Raw genomic sequence first — 18,663 nt, forward strand, 5'->3', positions numbered from 1 at the left:
GGGAAAAAATTTTTCTTGAGGACCATTTAAATAGCCTTCCAGGAGTGTATTTGGTTACTCTAAATTTTCAACATTCCATCACATGTGAGATTTATATGGGAAACAACTTGCTAGAGGAACATGTCCCATATCAGAATTTATTATTCACCAGACCACTTATGGTGAATTATGACCTTGTCAGATAGACTTCTTTCTTCCTTAAGACACTATCTGGAAAATTAGACATATTCTTGTGGTGAAAAATTAGACATTATATTCCTATGCTACCCAAGCTGTAATATGTACAATATATCACTGTTGGGCATTTCCTTCTCCAGCTTATTTTACAAGATGAAAAAAACAAATGAAAATCCAAGTCAGACTCATCCACCACCTCATAAGTTGTTTACCCTACATTATGCTGAAGACTACTTTACTTTTTTCCTACTGAATTAGCTCAATTAACCAGTTATGTTGGCTCCATATTCATAATATTATAGCTGTGAAGCTTAGAAAGAGCCTGTGAATACAGTACTCAACACACAGTAGGTGCTCAATAAATGCTTGTTGATTGACTATAAAGTCGTTTAGTCTAACCTCCTCATTTTACCCAAGGAAACTGAAATTCAGAAATGTCAAATGATTTGCTCCAAACAGATCCAACCTTTGGGATTTGTTTGGTGAAGTCTGGATTCAGTCAAGGGACCCCACTTGAGGACCTAGGGGGCTACATGTGGGTTCGAGGTCACAGGTTCCCCCTCATGTTGTAGATCAATTCAAATACTAAAACAAAGATGCCAGAAACCTAACCAAATCATTCTTTGTCCTCAAATTCATCTGTTGTTGTTCAGTAGTTTGTTGTGTCTGATTCTTTGTAACCCTGCTTGGGATTTCCTTGGCAAAGATATTGGAGTGATTTGCCATTTCCTTCTCCAGCTTATTTTACAGATGAGGAAACTGAGGCAAAGAGGATTAAGTGACTTGCCACCTAGTATGTATCTGAGGCCAGATTTGAACTCAGGAAGATGAGTCTTCCTGACTATAAGCTAAGCGCTCTATCCACTGTGCCACTTGGTTTTCTCAATTTATAACAATAAGGGGCATTACTATCACTTAGAATTGTTTTATAAACATTGGAGCTAGAAGAAACCTTATAAACTATTTCAATCATTTCAAAACACAAATGAAGACATTGAAGTCCAGAGAGGACTTATAGCATGCACTTCTTCATCAAACTCTCTTTCAAAGTGGGTATAGCATATCACTAATGAATATAGATGTAAAAATATTAAATAGAATATTAAATAGAAGAGACATTATATATAATAAGGATATACCAAAGAACTTTCCAATAAGATTGTGGGTAAAATAAGAAAACCTATTATCACTATAAGTACTTTATACTGTGTAGGAAATAATAGCAACAGGAAAAAAATGCTGGGAGTCAAGATGGCAGAGTAGAATCAGGACCTCCGTGCAGCTCTGGCTCCCACCACCTCCAATTCATGTAAAAGGGGACTCTAAACAAACTTTGGAGCTACAGAACCCACAAAATGACACAGAGAAGCTAACCTCCCACAGAATACAGCCCAGCAGGCTGGCAGGTATTGGCCAGTGCAGCACTCTGGGAGCTGACCCCAGTCCCACACAAGCCAGAGGTTTTAGCCCCAGGATGGGCCTGACCAACCACTGCCTAGAGGGACTCCATATCACCACCAGCTGTGGCGGTCCAGAATTATGAATACATAGATGCTAAGGACAAAGTGAGAGGTCAGTGTAGTGTGGACTTTGGGACCCAGTAGTTGGGAGTGTGTCGGCTTTTGCCCCCAGGGCAAGAAGCCACTAAGGGCTGAGGTGCAGCCACTGCCATGTGGCAGCTTCAGCTCCTGGTATGTAGAGTGTAGGGGGACCAAGTGACCAGTCTGAGGGGTAATCACTCTTGCTTTAACCTGCTTGGATATGAATTTTGGTCTAGGGTGGAGGTTCTGGGGTGTGTGACCAGCTTGCCAGAACATGTGGAGGCTTCAGAGAGGGCATGCATCTAATACCTCCAGCAGCTGAGAAAACCCCAGTGTTTGGAATGAAGCTACCCCTTCTGGTGGCAGAGTCCTACTGTGACAAAAAGCCCAAAAGTCAAGTAATTGAGTGGCAACATGACCAGGCAAAGGAAGCAAACCAAGCAAAGCAATCCAACATTAGACTCCTATTTTGGGGACAAAAAAGGATCAAAGGATGGAACAGGAGGAAGACAGTGAAGTCAGAACTCCTGCACCAAAAGCTTCCAAGAAAAATATGAGCTGGTTACAGGACATAGAGGACCATAAGAAGCATATAAGAGAAGTGGAGTAAAAATTGGGAAGAGAAATGAGAATGATGCAAGAAAATTATGAAATGAGAATCAATAGCCTGACTGAGGAGAATAATACCTTAAAAAGTAGACTAACTCAAATGGCAAAAGAGGCTAAAAAAGGCAATGAGGAGAATGAAAAAGAATCTCAAAAGGTCACTGAGGAGAATCATTCCTTCAGAATCAGATTGGAGCAAATGGAAGCTAATGACTTTATGAGAAATAAAGATGCTGTTAAACAGATCCAAACAAATGAAAGAATAGAAGGCAATGTGAAATATCTCATGGGAAAAAACACTGAGCTGGAAAATAGATCCAGGAGAGATAATTAAATAATTATTAGACTACCTGAAAGGCATGATCAAAGAAAGAACCTAGAAATCATTGTCCAAGAAATTCTCAAGGAAAACTGCCCTGATGTTTTAGAACCAGAGGGCAAAATAGAGGTTAAAAGAATCCACTGATCACCCCCAGAAAAGATCCCAAAAGAAAACTCCTAGGAATAGTATAGCCAGGTTCCAAAATTCCCAGATAAAGGAGAGAATATTACAAGCAGCCAGGAAGAAACTATTTGAATATTGTGGAAACACAATCAGGATAACTCAGGATCTGGCAGCTTCTACACTGAGAGATCAAAGGGCTTGGCATATGATATTCCAGAGGTCAAAGGAACTGGGATTAAAACCAAGAATCACCTACCCAGCAAAACTGAGTATCATGTTTCAGGGGAAAATATGGTCATTTAGTGGAATAGAGGACTTCCAAGCATTCTTGATGAAAAAACCAAAGCTGAATAGAAAATTTGACATTCAGATACAAGAAGCAAGAGAAGCATGAGAAGCTAAAGAGGGAAAAGATATCATAAGGAACTTATCGACGTTGAACTATTAACATTTCTACATGGAAAAATGATAATTGTAACTGATGAAACTTCTCTGTATGAAAATATTTGAAGGGAATAGAAATATATATGTCTGTATCAGAGGGTATATTGGCGTATGAATACATATGTGAATGTATGTATATATGTTTACAGGTATACATAGATAGAGGGCACAGAAGCAATTTAAGAGGAAGGGATGATACTTAAAAGGTGAAGTTAAAAAGTGAGAGAGAAATATAATGAGAGGAGATGGAGAGAGACAGAATGGGGTAAACTATCTCATATAGAAGAGGCAAAGGAAAATGGTTACAATGGAGGAGAAGTATAGGAAGGTAAAAGGGAATGGGTCAACCTTATTCTCATTGAATTTGGCTTGGGGAGTGAATGAAATCCACACTAAATAGGGTATCTCACCCTACAGGAGAGCAAGGGGGAAGAGGATGAGAGGGGGCATGATGGAAGGGAGGGCAGGCTGGGGCGGGGAGGGAAGTTGGAAGCACCTACTTTTGAAAAGGGATGGGATCAAAGTAGAGAATAGAACAAGTGGGAGGTGGGATAGAAGGGAGGCAAATATAGTCAAGTCTTTTAAAGTATATCTACTATGGTAATGGTTTGCATTAGCTACACATGTACAACCTATACTGAATTGCTTATCTTCCCAGTAAGGGTGGGTGACAAGGGAGGAAGGGAATGAATCTGGAACTCAAAGTTTTAAAATCAAATGTTTATATATATATACCGTATTTCCCCGATAATAAGACACTGTCTTATTATATTTTTTTGGACAGAAAAACACCAGAGGGCTTATTTTCAGGGGAGGGCTTATTTTAATGAACATTGACAGCAATTTTAATAAACAGGTAAATGTGAACAAAAAAATGTACCTTTATTCAATAAGCAAATCACTGGGGAAGAACAGGATGACGCGCTCACTGCTGCAGCTCTGATTGGATGCAGCTCAAAGCGCGGTGTGTGTTTCGGGGGGGACAGTGCATACAGAGGGTAATAGCGCAGGGGATCACCTTCACTACAGTAGCAATCTCAATAGGGCTTATTTTCGGGGGAGGGCTTATTTTAGAGGAATCTTACACAGTAAGGGGAAGGCTTATTTTCGGGATAGGTCTTATTATCGGGGAAATGCGGTATATATATATGCACTGAGGCATAGAGATCCACCATGCTCCACTGGAAAAGTTGAAAGGGGTATGGGAGAAGATACAGGAGAGAGCAGATTGGAGGAGGGAATATCCTGTGGGACTGCTATTTTGGGCCAGTGGGTAGGGGAAAAACGGGGAGAAAATTTGCAACTCAAAATCTGGTGGAAATGAATGATGTAAACCAGAAGTTAATAAAGCATTTGAAAAAAAAAAAGGAAATAATAGCTACAGCCATAAAAAAAGAAAAGTAAATTGAGGTAATAAGAACAGGAAAAGAAGAAATAATTATTACTTTTTGTTTTTTTAGATGCTTTTTATATTGGATTTATAGATGCTATAATGGTGTACTTAGACAACTTAAAGAGTCACAAAATGTCTTGAAAAAATAATTTTGGCAAATTTGCAAGATATAACAAATTCCCAGAAATGCAAGTTTCCATAAATTATGAACAAAATTCATCAAAAAGTGATAGAAAGAGACACTTCACTCAAAATAACTATACAATGTACAAAATACTTCAGATCATATCTACCTAAATAAATAAAAAGAACTATGTGAATAGGAATGTAAAACAATATTTGTGGTAATAAAGATAAAAAACTAGAGAATTATTAGTTGTTCATGGAAAATACAAGCTAACAAAATAAAAATATCAATACTATATAAATTTATTTGATTATTTGTTCTCATACCAAAGTACCAAAGATCACTTTATAGAGCTACAAAAGTAATAATGAAACCCATTAGGAGGAAGAAAATGTCAACAATCTTATGGTTAATCATGTAAAAAAAAAGCAGGAAGGAAGGGCACTTACCAGTCAGTACCTGATAAAATTATACAACAAAGCTGTAGTCATCACAACAATTTAGTAGTCATAGGAAGAAGAGGCTGATAAATGGAAGTAATCTAAGACTAAGGAGGTACCCATTAATTGGGGAATGACTGAACAAATTAATGTATATAAATGTAATGGAATATTGTGCCATAAGAAGTGATGAAAGGGAAGATTTCAGAGATTTGTATGAACTGATGAAGATGAAGTGAGATGAATCAGGAGAAAAACTGGTACAGTAATAACAACAGAATAAAAACAAATAACTTTGAAAGACTTAAGAACTTCGATCAATGTGATGACAAAGTTTGCAGAAGACTGATGAAGCATGCCACTCACTAACATTGTGGTGAGGAACTCAAGATGCAGAGATAGACATACATTTTTGGACATGGTCAATGTGGAAATCTAGTTTATGTGATTGCCCATATTTGTTACAGGAATTTTGCTTTTATTTTTTAAATGGGACTGGAAGAGAAAAAAAAAGTTAAATAATTGAAAAAAGTAAAATAAAAGTTACAAAAAGAAGGCACAGTCAAAGGCTAAATTGCGAAGCAGGTAAAATTCATGACAGAATTTTTTTTCAGCAAATTCTTAATTTTCAATATACTCTTACTCCTTACTTATTCCTCCCCTATCCCTCTACCAACCAGCCCCACAATTTTCCAATAGTTTTGTGCTATCTCAGGTTTCTGGTATAGAAAGGTATAAAAAATTATTATTTCAATAATAGCAGAGGATCCAATGCAGAAGAAGCTATATAAATGAAACTAAGGTAGAATTTTAGGTACTGTTGTAATAATATTTAAATAAGGTAAATGGATTGATATTCTGAGCAAATTATTTCAATTTACTGGCTTCCAGGTTCCTCATTTATAAATTAAAGGGGTTGTCCCCGAGTCAACTTAATTCAGCAAGCATTTATTATATGCCTACAATGTGCCAAGCATGGAAATATGAAAAATAAGGAAAAGAATACAATATGAACAACTACAACAATAAAAAGAGTCCCAGTCTATAACAAACTAGCAAAGGAGTAGAAAACCTGAGGTCTCTTGTAGCTCTAAATCCTATGATCATATGATCATAAGTCCATCTGCTTCCAAAGCTGATCTTGCTTCAAAGACTAAACATTACAGCTCTAAATCAGATAATCTACATTGGGAGTTCTTAACCTGAGGTCTATAAACTTGTCATTATTAAAAATCATATTTCAATATAATTAGTTTCTTTTACAATCTTTTGTATTTTATAAACATTACTCTGGGTAGGAGTCTACAAGTTTCACTAGATTGCTAAAAGGGGCCATGACTCAACAGAAGACAATATTTAGCAAGATATGGTATTGTTCTACTGTAGTAACTGTTATGGCTAAAGTCTACGTGTCCTATTATTTTGTACTTGTCTTAATGTGAATCCATAACATCCAAAATTTTAAGTTTTGGTTGGTCTAGTGTGCTGGTCACCTTCCTAGAATAGCATATGTCAAATCTAATGTTTAGATTCTGGCAGCATGGACCACAATCATAGCAGATTACTGATGAATGGATTCCCTGTCCCCACTTCTTATGGATGCATTTCAGTTATTTATTGTCTACTTTTCTCTTTAATAAAATTGAAGCAATGATACTTACTCTATATACCAGAAAAAGAACTCATGAAGATTAAGCATATGATTTTTCTTTGCATTGTTTAATATAAAATATTGACATTTTGGCATTGTAGGAATATAGACAAGTGAATAGGTATTAGATGAAAATTCAGCAAACCTCAGAACATTGAGATTTGGTTCATATTGCAAGGTCTCATGAGTCCTTTGGAACTGTCTTTGGTCCTTGTATTGATCACAGTTCCTAAATCTCTCAAAGATGATTATATTTATATATTGCTGTTATTGTATGAATTGCTTTCCTAGTTCTACTCACTTTGCATCAATTCATTTAAGTCTCTCTAAAACCATTCACTTCATAATTTCTTACAGTACAATAGTATTCCACTACTTTGTTTAGGTTTTCCCCAATTGATGAACATCTCCTCAGTTTCTCATCCTTTGCTACTGCAGAAAAAGGTGCTTATAAATATTCTGGACATATAGGTTCTTTTCCTTTTTCTTTGATCTTTTCGGAATATGAAACTGGTAGTGGTATCATTGGGTCAAAGGATATGCACAGTTTAATAGCTTTTTGAGCATAGTTCCATATTACCTAGAATTTTTGAACCAGTTCACAACTCCACCAAGAGTGCATTGAAGTATGTTTTCCTTTGCAGCATTTTTTCACTTTCCTTTTTGTCAACTTAGCCAATCTGATGACTATGAGGTGGTACCTGAAAATTGTTTTAAATTGCTTTTCTCTAATTATTAGTGATTTCGAGCATTTTTTTTCATATAACTATTGAGACCTTGGATATCTTTCTCAAAAACTATGTATATCCTTTGATCATTTATCAATGGTTCTTATTCTTATAAATTTAATTTGGTTCTCTACCTATCTTAGAAAAGAGACCTTGATCAGAGAAACTTACTTCAAAGATTTTTTTTTTTCACTCCAAATCCTGGTTCTCTTCCGATTTTATCTGTTTTGGCTTTTCTTGTGCAAAAATTTAAAATTTTACATAATTAAAATTGTATATTGTATCTAATGTAAAGATTTCTATGTCTTCTTTGGTTATGAATTCTTCCTTCATCCACAGATGTAACAGGTAATATTTCATTAGTTTGCTTATAACTCCCTTATCTTTCATATAACTACTTTTTCTTAATTCAAATCCATAGGATCATAATTTAGAAGTGAGAGGGAACCTAGAAGTCATCTAGACAAGAACTGCTTAAACTTTTTCCATTCAAGACCCCTTCAGTGTTTCTTAAGTTGGGGGTCACGGTCCCACATGGGGTCATGACCCACAGTTTAAGAAGTGATGAATTCTAGACTAACTCCATTATTTTACAGATGAGATTAAAAGCAAGTCATGCCATCTGTCTAAGTCACATATATGGTAAGCAAAAAAAACAGGATTCAAACTTAAATCTTCTAACTCCATACCCATAATCTTTCAAATGCACTTAGCAAAAAAATGAAATTCTTTAGTAGTTTAAAATGAATGGCACCGTGTGAGTACTAAATTCAATGGAACAGAACAAGCTAGAAAATAACTCTATAAAGTGTATCTGGTAAGAAAGCAGTTTCCATAGCAACTGTGGTTTACAGATTGCCCTGTATCTAGCTATTTCTTCCAGGATATCTGAACAGGGATATCTTGTACATAACCCTCTTGGAAACCCTATAACTATCTAAGATTATTACATAAATAAAATACTTCTAATTGGAAAGGGCATATTTCCATGTGCATTCTGTATCGGAGTTTGCATTTCAGTGACTGACAGGAAATTACATTTGTAGATCCTCTGAAATACCAGCAGTTAAAAGCATTGATGTAAAATCCAATTATATCTTGTCCCTGTGTTATGAGCAAACAAAATGGAGTCAAGCAAATTATAATAATCTGTGATGTTCCTCATAATAAAAACAGAATCTGGGGCGGCCAGGTAGCACAGCAAGTAAGAGCACCGGCTCCAGTGTTGAGAAGACCTGGAGATCGAATCCCGGGCTCAGACACTTAGCACCCACCCAGAAACACCTGGCCGTGTAACCTTGAGCAAGTTACTTAACCCCAATTGCTTAGGGGCGGCCAGGTGGCTCAGTGAGTAAGAGCACTAGCTCCAGTGTCGGGACGACCTGGAGATCGAATCCCGGGCTCAGACACTCAGCACCACACCCAGAAATAACTGGCCATGTAACCTTGAGCAAGTTACTTAACCCCGATTGCTTAAAAAAAAAAATAAAAACAGAATCTTCGAACTATCACTAGTTATTTTTCCTAAAATTTTTATTTTTATGCAGCTGTTAATTGAATTGGTGTTAAGCTTCTTCATTGCACTGAATTCAGAAACTTTTTCACAGAGGCTCCCAATCATTGCTTTAATCTCTGCATAGGAAGACAGCTTATATCTCTAACTCAGTTAAAAATAGCAAAATGAGTATTCAATACACCTTCATCTTCATTTTCATTAAAAAGAAAAAATGGATTTCTGTTTTTTTTTCACAGTGATTGAACTTTTAAAATCCTCATTCAAATCAGCAGGTGCACATAAACTGACAAATGGTTCTGTCAGTGGACCATAACCATATAATTAAGCTGTTGAAAGACATTTCTGTCATTTGCTAACAGAATGGGCAAAGTGCATATCTCTTTGGTGTTTATGCTGTCAGACATTTTGCAATATCCTTTGCAGACAGAAAGGAGGTTCTTTTTACATTGACCAAAGATTTCTCTTTCTTATATACATTTGAAAAAGTCCAGCATTCAGTTAGTAGGTCATGGATTTCATCCATGACTTTAAAGCACTATGAGTGATATTAAGTGGACCATCTAATACTATCAGATCTTAGTTTCCCTACCTAAAAATGGGTTAAAATTCCTTTCTGCTCAGTTGATCTAGGGATGTTGTGAAGTTAAACAATATAAAAATATTAAGTATTAAAATAAGTATCACATAGTATTCAACTCTCTTGAAATTTTCTTTTCCTGGGTTGTTATTCTACTTTTCTTTTTAATTAAGATGCATTTTCCTATCATTTACTATCTACCATCTTGTACCTAATGTTCTTTTTTGAAAATATCCATAAAGCTTGGGAAGATGAACTTGGGAGAGGGACTGGTCCTGACTAAATACACACAGAAGAAATCTCAGCTGGGTTGGGACAGGGAGGTGAAGACAAAAGAAAAATTTAAAGGCACCTGGTTGTCACATCTCAAGATATTTCAGGGGAGAGAATCCAAAAGAATTAAAAATGTCTTGGTGGATATCCTTATCTCTTGTTCTCCAACTCTGTCCTGCTCCCCCCAAAAGTATACAGGAATAAAACACAACTATTCATTCACATATCAAATTTCAAGGTCTATAAAATGTTTATGAAAATGCATTTATTGGTGGTGATGTTGATGAAAATATGAGAAGAAAGCACAAATGTTTTGTTTTTCTCATCACTATCACAGAACTGATTATAAGAGGTATAAAGTAAATACTTATATATATATTATAATTTATATGAGGTATAAAGTAAATATCTGCTTATTATGTTATTATTGCTTTTTGATTGTAAAAAGGAATTTAGCATGGTAAAGTGTAAAGGCTCTCCTCTTAATCAGTGTCCTTGAGACAAGAAATGTTAGCATACTTACAATTTTGTACACTAATATATTGAATTTCCCTATCAAATAAGGGATAAAACAAATGCACATGGGATTTTCAAAAGTGTTTTCCAATACTGTAATGGATGTTTTGTGCAAAGTACAAGTAGAAATTTTTTTTTACATTGACATTGTAAAATTGCTTCCAATTGCTTCTGTATATAGATGGCTTTGGTCTATTTGTATCAAGTCCCAGAACATTTTAAGTTCTTCAGTGACTAACATGATTCTTCAAAAGAGATTGCTTTTTCAGTCTTCAGAGATAGGTCAAAGTGAATGATGAATATGCATCACCCACTTTATAACATGCATCTTAATAATGACTCATTGAGTTAGTATATCCATAGTTAAGTCTGGGACAGGTATTATAGATGGACAATTAGCTTGGATCAGAATTGAATAATTAAAAATAGGAGAGAAGGGTATATCACAATTAGGAAATTGTCCAGCATCTTGTGTAATCTGGAGCTCCTCATGAATGCAAAAGCCTATCCTTTTTTTGTTTTCTTTTTCTATTTTTGTTTATTAACATTCTTTTCTTTTTTAGCAGATTGTCTCCCTCTCATCCATCCCTTTACCACCCACTGAAAAGGCAAACAATATAATATCAATCATACATGTGAAATCATGTAAAACATTTCCATATTAGGCATATGTCAAAAAATGTAAATTGATAAAATTATACTTCTATTTGTACTCAGAATTCATTAGTTCTCTCACTCTGGAAGTACATAATATTTTTTTCATCATGAATCCTTTGGATTGTCTTGGATCATTGTATTGATCAGAGTTCCCAGTTTCATTTTCAGAATTTACATTTTTCGCTGTAACTTGTTTACTAGATTTTTTTTTTTAGTTTCATGCTTAATTCATTTGTTGTTTTTTAAATCAGCAGTTGATCATCATTACTGTGCACAATGATCTCCTGGTTTTTCTCATTTCACCTTGCATCAGTTCATATAGGTCTTGCAATGTTTTTATCTGACACTCTTTCTCTCCCTCATCATTTCTTATATCACAGTAGTACTCTATCACAATCATATGCCACAAGTTGTATAGCCATTCATCAATTGATGATAATCCCCTCAATTTGCATTTCTTTGCAATCACAAATAAATATTATACAAAAAGCCTAACTTTAAAATATGAGTATTACCTGAAAGGCAAAGACCATCAAATCTAATAAGAATCAGAGGTGTAGGAGATATGATAAGCAAGCAAAAGATGCCTAGTGAATATGAAAGGCAAGCCAAAGGTGAATGTGAACAGACTACAGGTGTTAACATATTTGAGAAGATGCACAAAGTTCATCTTGAGTACATGTGTGACAAGAAAAGAAGGTAAGCTGTAGATTGGGCAGTCCAGGCACCATACTGGTATCCATGAATCTTCATTAAATACTACTTTCATCACAGCACTTTTGTGTACAAAATCTACAAGAAAAAACTCAAAGAAAATAATACTTGACCACAAAGTTACCTAGAATTCTGGCAAGATATTAAGCAAGTACACAATTGTAGATACCATGGAAAATGAATATGTAATTTAAAATATGTACACCAAATAAATGACACAATATCTACTTATATAAAGGGAAAGTAGAACGAATTATGGGGAGAAATAGTAAAACTATAAAGGGCAGAATATCAATGTATTCCAGAGAGTCAGAAAAATCTAACAAAAAAAAATGAAGAATTGAAGATATAAAATAAACCTTTGGAAAAGTTAGATGATGGCTCATAAATTGGAATAGAATATATATTTCTCAACTCTGCAAGGCACTTTTACACTAACTATGTATAAGATTATAAAATCTCATAAACAAATGCAGAAAAGCATATATCTTAAACACATCTGTTATTGACCACAGTACAATAAAAGACCATTAAAAATGATTAAAACTAATTAGTGGCTAAATAACTTAATCTGGAAAAATTGGTGAGTCAAAGTACAAATCATAAACATGCCAGATAATTTTATGAAATATTGACAGCCAAAAGGCAGCATATACAAATTTGAGGGACACAGTCAAAGCAGTTCTGGGTGTAGAGGTAATTTATCTAAACACTCATCCACAAAAAGTGAAAAAAAAGAGCCAGTTCATGAATTGGGCACATAAGTCAAAAAATTAGAAAACCAACAAATTTTAAAAAGCCCTATCAAACACCAAAATGGAAACCCTGAAAGTTGGAGATTTACACAATTAAAAACATTGAATTAATAAATAAAAATAGAAGATTAAAAAAACACTAATGATAAAGCATTAGCTAATTTGGTGAAAATAAAGAAGAAAACTAAATTACCTGTATAAAAATGGAGACAACTATAAATGAAAAAGAAATAATTAGAAACAAGTTATGGGAAGAAATAGAGAACAAAATTAAAGTACCTGAAGGCTTCAATGTCTATCTTTCAGACAGAAAAATTCTAACAAAAGAATAAACAAAAAATATAAGAGCTAGAATAGAACTTTAGAAAAGTTAGGCATGATAGATGTCTACTAATTACTGAATGGAATTAGAAAACAGTACATATGTTTTTCAACTCTTCATGATACATTTACAAAAATATGCCAAGCATTAGGGCACAAAAATATCACAAACAAATTCAGAAAAACAGAATATAAGTATGTCTTTTACTGAACACAATGCAATAAAAATTGTATCCAGTAAGGGGTCATTAAAGTTGGGATTAAAAAATAATTAGAGGGGGTGAAGCCAAGATGGCAGAATGGAAGCCGTAACTTTTCTAAGCTCCTCAGTAAATCCCATCACTAAACTTTAAAAAGTGAATCTGAATAGATTTTGTAGTGTCAGAATCCATTGGGAGACAGAGCGTGGCAGAATCCAGCCCAGGAAAGTGCCCATGTGGGTCCGGGCAGGGAGAGTGTGGGGCACATGGGGGCTTCAGCAGCTTGGACTAGAGAGTAGACTACAGAGGAGAGAGAAGGAGCCCCAGCCTGCTGACTCACACACCCCAAGGGTGATTTGCAGACATCTCACCAGCATCTCACCACTGGATGGGAGGATCCATTGGAGCTGGGTAAGAGAGGGCTCAGGGCCTCCAGCAGAGACAGCAGCGTCTCCTGGGGCTATCAGCCCCCAGCCTGGAAGTTTAAAAATCACCTGCCTGATTTTCCAGGGGCTAGGATGGCAAAGTAAACTCTGGCTTCTCTGATTCCCCCTCCCTGACCTAGAAAACCCTGAGATAAGTGTCCCACCCAGAGTGAAATTCTGAGATAGTGGAAATAGCCTCAGGCTTGGGAGTCACCAAGAAGGGGTGTAACTGAGGCAGCGAGGATTCTGAAAAGAAGAGGGGGAGGGGTCCCAACAAGCCCCACCTCACCTGACCAGCAAAAAAACTGCCTGAGCCTTAGCCCAGGGTCATAGAGGCAGAAATCTGAAGTGGCCAGACCACCCCTCCTCCACAGATTACTCTGTAAGCATCAGCATAACTCAGGAGAAACACTGAGACTCCTGGCCTTGGCCTCAGTCTAGACACCCAGAGTCTACAGCACACAAAGCCAACAAGCAGGCCCTTAGCTCCCAGCCTGAGAAATGAGGAAATAGGAAGTTACAATGGGAAGGAAGGAAGATGAGAAGAAGGAGAAAGCAAGAAAATTGATTAGAGCTTATAGCTATCAAGAACAACCAAATACAGAGGACAACATGGACTCTATACTCACACCTGACACCACAGAAGGAAATATGAACTAGTCTCAAGCCCAAAAAGCATTCTTGGAGGAGCTCAAGAAAGATTTTAAAGGCCAAATTAGGGAACTAGAAGACAAATTTAAATCTACAGTGACTAATTTGGAAAAAAAGTATCACTGAAGAAAACAAATTATTAAAAAGTAAAATTAGTGAACAAATTGGAGAAAATACCTCCCTAAAAAAGGACCTTCAAAAACCAACTGAAGAGAATAATTCACTAAAAATTAGAATCAATCAAATTGAAGTTCAGGACTCTATGATGCACCAAGAGTCAATCAAACAAAACATGAAGATTGAAAAATTTGAAGAAAGTGTAAAATATTCCACTGCAAAAACAACTGACCTAGAGAACAGATCCAGGAGAGATAACTCAAGAATTATTGGTCTACCGGAAAGTCATGATGAAAAAAAAAGCCTGGACAACATCCTCCAAGAAATTGTCAAAGAAAATTGTCCTGAAATCCTAGAATCATTAGGTAAAATAGTTATTGAAAGAATTCACGGTACTCCTCCTGAAAGAGATCCCAAATTGAAAACTCCAAGAAATATAGTAGCCAAATTCCAGAATTACAAGATTAAGAAGAAAATACTGCAAAAAGAAACAATTCAAATATCATGGAACTACAGTCAGGATCACATAGGACCTAGCAGCTTCAACATTAAAAGATCAGAGGGATTGGAATTTGATATTTCATAGAGGAAAAGAGCTAGGACTGCAACCAAGGATTAACTACTCAGCAAAACTGAGCATAATCTTTCAGGCAAGGAGATGGTCATGAATGTAAGGGACTTAAAGTCTTTCCTGATGAAGAAGCCAGAGTTCAATGGAAAATTTGGTCTCCAATTACAAAACTCAAGAAAAACATAAAAAGGTAAACAAGGAAAACACACACTCATATGCACATTCATGCTCACATGTACATAACTTGGGATGCAATAAGAGCAAAATGTTTATATCCCTATATGAGAAGCTGATAACTGTCAATATCGAAATTTATATGATTATCATGACCTTTAAAAGGGTTATACATAGATAGAGTGTATGGGTATAAATGAATTAATCTGATGATAAAAAAAAGAAAAGCCTTATTAAAGGGGTCAAAGGAACTGTAATGGTATAAAAGGAAAGGATGAGACAGAAAAAGGAAAATTATGCCATACAAAGAGGCATAAAAACACACTGTAGTAGAGGGGAAGGAAAGAGGGAGCAGAACATCATAAATGGAACCTTCCTTAAGACAATAGGTAGCATCTATTTAAAACCATCACCAAGTATTATATGTAATGGGGATAAGCTAGAAGTATTTCCTATAAGATCAGAGGTGAAACAAGGATGTCCACTATCACCCCTCTTATTCAATCTGGTACTAGAAATGTTAGCAGTAGCAATTAGAGAAGAAAAAGAAATCAAAGGAATCAAATTAGGCAAAGAAGAGACCAAGCTATCATTCTTTGCAGATGAGATGATGATATACTTAGAGAATCCTAGAGAATCAAGTAAAAAACTCCTTTAGACAATAAATACATTTGGCAAAGTTGCAGGATATAAAATAAACCCACATAAATCCTTGGCATTCCTGTATATTTCTAATGAAATTCAACAGCAAGAGATAGAAAGAGAAATCCCATTTAAAGTTACTGTAGACATTATAAAATATTTGGGAATCTGCCTTCCAAAACAAACCCAGGACCTATGTGATCACAACCACAAAATACTTTTCATACAAAGTCATATCTAATTAATTGCACAAATATCAATTACTGATGGCTGTGTCGAGCTAATATAATAAAAATGACAAATTTGCCTAAATTAAATTATATATTTAGTGCCATACAAATCAATTTACTAAAACAACTACTTTAGAGAGCCAGAAAAAATAGTAACAAAATTCACAAGGAAGAATAAAAGGTCTAGAATATCAAGGGAATTAATGAAAAGAAATGATAGCAAAGGTGGACTAGGTATACCAGATTTTAATCTGTATTGTAAAGCAGCAGTCATCAAAACTACTTGGTACTGCCTGAGGAATAGAGTAGTGGACCAATGGAATAGATTGGGCACATGGGACTCATCAGTCAATGACTATAGTAATCTATTGTTTGATAAACCCCAAGACCCCAGTTTTGGGGATAAGAACTCATTATTTCACAGAAACTGCTGGGAAAACTGGAATATAGTATGGCAGAAACTGGGCATAGACCATTATCTAACACCATATACCAAAATCAAGTCTAAATGGGTGCATAATCTAGGTATAAAGGTTGATATTTTATGCAATCTGGGAAAGCAAGGAATAGTTTACCTGTCAGATCTGTGGAGAGGGGAAGACTTTATGACCAAAAAAGAATTAGAGAGCATTATAAAATGCAAAATGGATAATTTTGATTACATTAAATCGAAAAGCTTCTGTACAAACAAAGTCAATGTAACCAACCTTAAGAGGGAAGTGGGCAATTGGGAAAGAATTTTTACAACCTATGTCTCTAATAAAGGACTCATTTCTAAAATATACAGAGAATTGAGTCAAATCTATAAGAATATAAGTCATTCCGCAATTGATAAATCGTCAAAGGATATGAACAGGCATTTTTCAGAGGAAGAAATTAAAGATTTCTATAAGCATATGAAAAAATGCTCTAAATCACTATTGATTAGACAAATGCAAATCAAAACAACTCTGAGGTACCACATCTTACCAGTCAGATCGGCTAAGACGACAAAACAGGAAAATGACAAATGCTGGAGAGGATGTGGGCAAATTGGAATACCAATGCATTGCTGGTGGAGTTGTGAATTGATCCAACCTTTCTGGAGAATAATCTGGAATTATGTCCAAAGGGCTATAAATAATTCCATACCCTTTGACCCAGAAATACCACTTCTAGGGTTATATCCCAAAGAGATCATAGAAATGGGAGGAAGACCCATGTATACAAAAATAGTTATAGCAGCTCTTTTTTGGTGGCAAAGAATTGGAAATTAAGGGTGTGCCCATCACTTGGGGAATGGCTGAATAAGTTGTGCTATATGTATGTAATGGAATACTATTTTGATATAAGAAATGAGGAGCAGATGGACTTCATATTTACCTGGAGAGGCGTATACGCATTGATGCTGAGTGAGAAGAGTAGAGCAAGGAGAAATTTGTAGACAATTGCAGTCATGACATATGTGTGACAACCAACTGGACTCTTCTTAGCAATGTAGTGATGTGAGTCAATCCCAAAGGACTCATGATGGAGAGAGATGTCTACATCCAGAGAAAGAAGTAGAAAGAACTGAGTATGAATCCAGTTTGAAGCAAACTACTGGATCTTTTTCTTTGTCTTGTTTGGTTTTGTTTCCTCTTTCCCACTGTTCATTCCATCTGATACAATCTGTCTTTATAATCTGACTAATGTCTAATGTGAACGTATTTGCAGATCATATACTTGATTGTATGCCGTCATGGGTGGGGGGGAGGGAAGGGAGGGAGAGAAAATTTGAAACTCAAGGAATTGTGGAATTGAATTTTGTAAACTAAATGCAAACAAACAAATTAATAGGCAAAAAATAATTAGAGGCTAAATAACTTAAAACATTAGAGACAATGCAATATTGAATCAAGAGTCAAAGAATAAATAATAGAAACAATAGATAACAATTTAAAAAATTACGACAATTAGACAACATGTCAAAATTTTTTGTTTTCCGTCAAAACGATATTTTCTGGGATAACTTTGAATCTTTAAATACTTTCATCAACAAAAGTTTAAAAATAAAAAATGAATTGAATTTGAAACTAAAAAAAATCTACTATGCAAGTTAAAGTGAAAAGTGTAAATTATGAAAATGAAAGAGAAGATTAGTAAAATTGTGAACAGAAATTCTGTTGTATGTATGTATATACATTGTATCTACAATGCAGATAAACTGCTAGCTAATTTGATTTGAAAAAAAGGTAGAGCAACCCCAAATGACCAATATAAAAAATGAAAAAGGACAATTAACAACTAATGAAGAAGAGAAAAAGAAATGATTAGAAACTTTTGTTCCAAATCATAGGGAATAAAACTCACAGCTTACATGAAATGGGTAAATATTTACAGATATGTAGAATGGCCAGATTAATAGAATAGAAATAAATGACTGAAATAACTCAATTTCAGAAAAATAATTTTGAGCAGCCACAACATTTGTAAATAGCCACTTCCAGCAAGATTTACACATTAATTAAATCAAACATTCAAAGAATAATTAATTTACACAAAAACATTTGTGAGAAATAGGAAAATATGGGATCTTGTCAATTTCTTTCTATAATATAAATATGGTCTTAATATCTAAACCAGGAAGAATCAAGATAGAGGAAGAAAAAATATGAGTATACCTAATGAATATTAATCAAACTTTTTGAATAAAATATTAGTAAGATTACCACAACGTATTAGACAGATCTCTCTCTCTCTCTCTCTCTCTCTCTCTCTCTCTCTCTCTCTCTCTCTCTCTCTCTCTCTCTC

General features: G+C 35.2%; 1 long non-coding RNA gene across 4 annotated transcripts in view; it reads right to left on the reverse strand.

Moving 5' to 3' along the window:
* The window catches only part of LOC138175194 (uncharacterized), a 71,122-nt gene that overhangs the window by 17,510 nt on the left and 34,949 nt on the right, over positions 1 to 18,663 (reverse strand). For 2 of the 4 annotated variants that reach the window (XR_011171920.1, XR_011171918.1), the window contains exon 4: positions 17,254 to 17,414. The exons of 1 other annotated variant lie outside the window; for it this stretch is intronic. This is a non-coding gene — a long non-coding RNA (uncharacterized lncRNA). Of the gene's footprint in view, positions 1 to 10,296; positions 11,884 to 17,253; positions 17,415 to 18,663 lie in introns of those variants that run through there. One more of the 4 variants, XR_011171919.1, reaches the window with a different exon arrangement.

The sequence above is a fragment of the Petaurus breviceps genome, unplaced genomic scaffold (genome assembly GCF_028583685.1).
Source record: "Petaurus breviceps papuanus isolate PSGF00001 unplaced genomic scaffold, PetGlider_PUasm1.0 76, whole genome shotgun sequence".
NCBI lineage: Eukaryota > Metazoa > Chordata > Mammalia > Diprotodontia > Petauridae > Petaurus > Petaurus breviceps.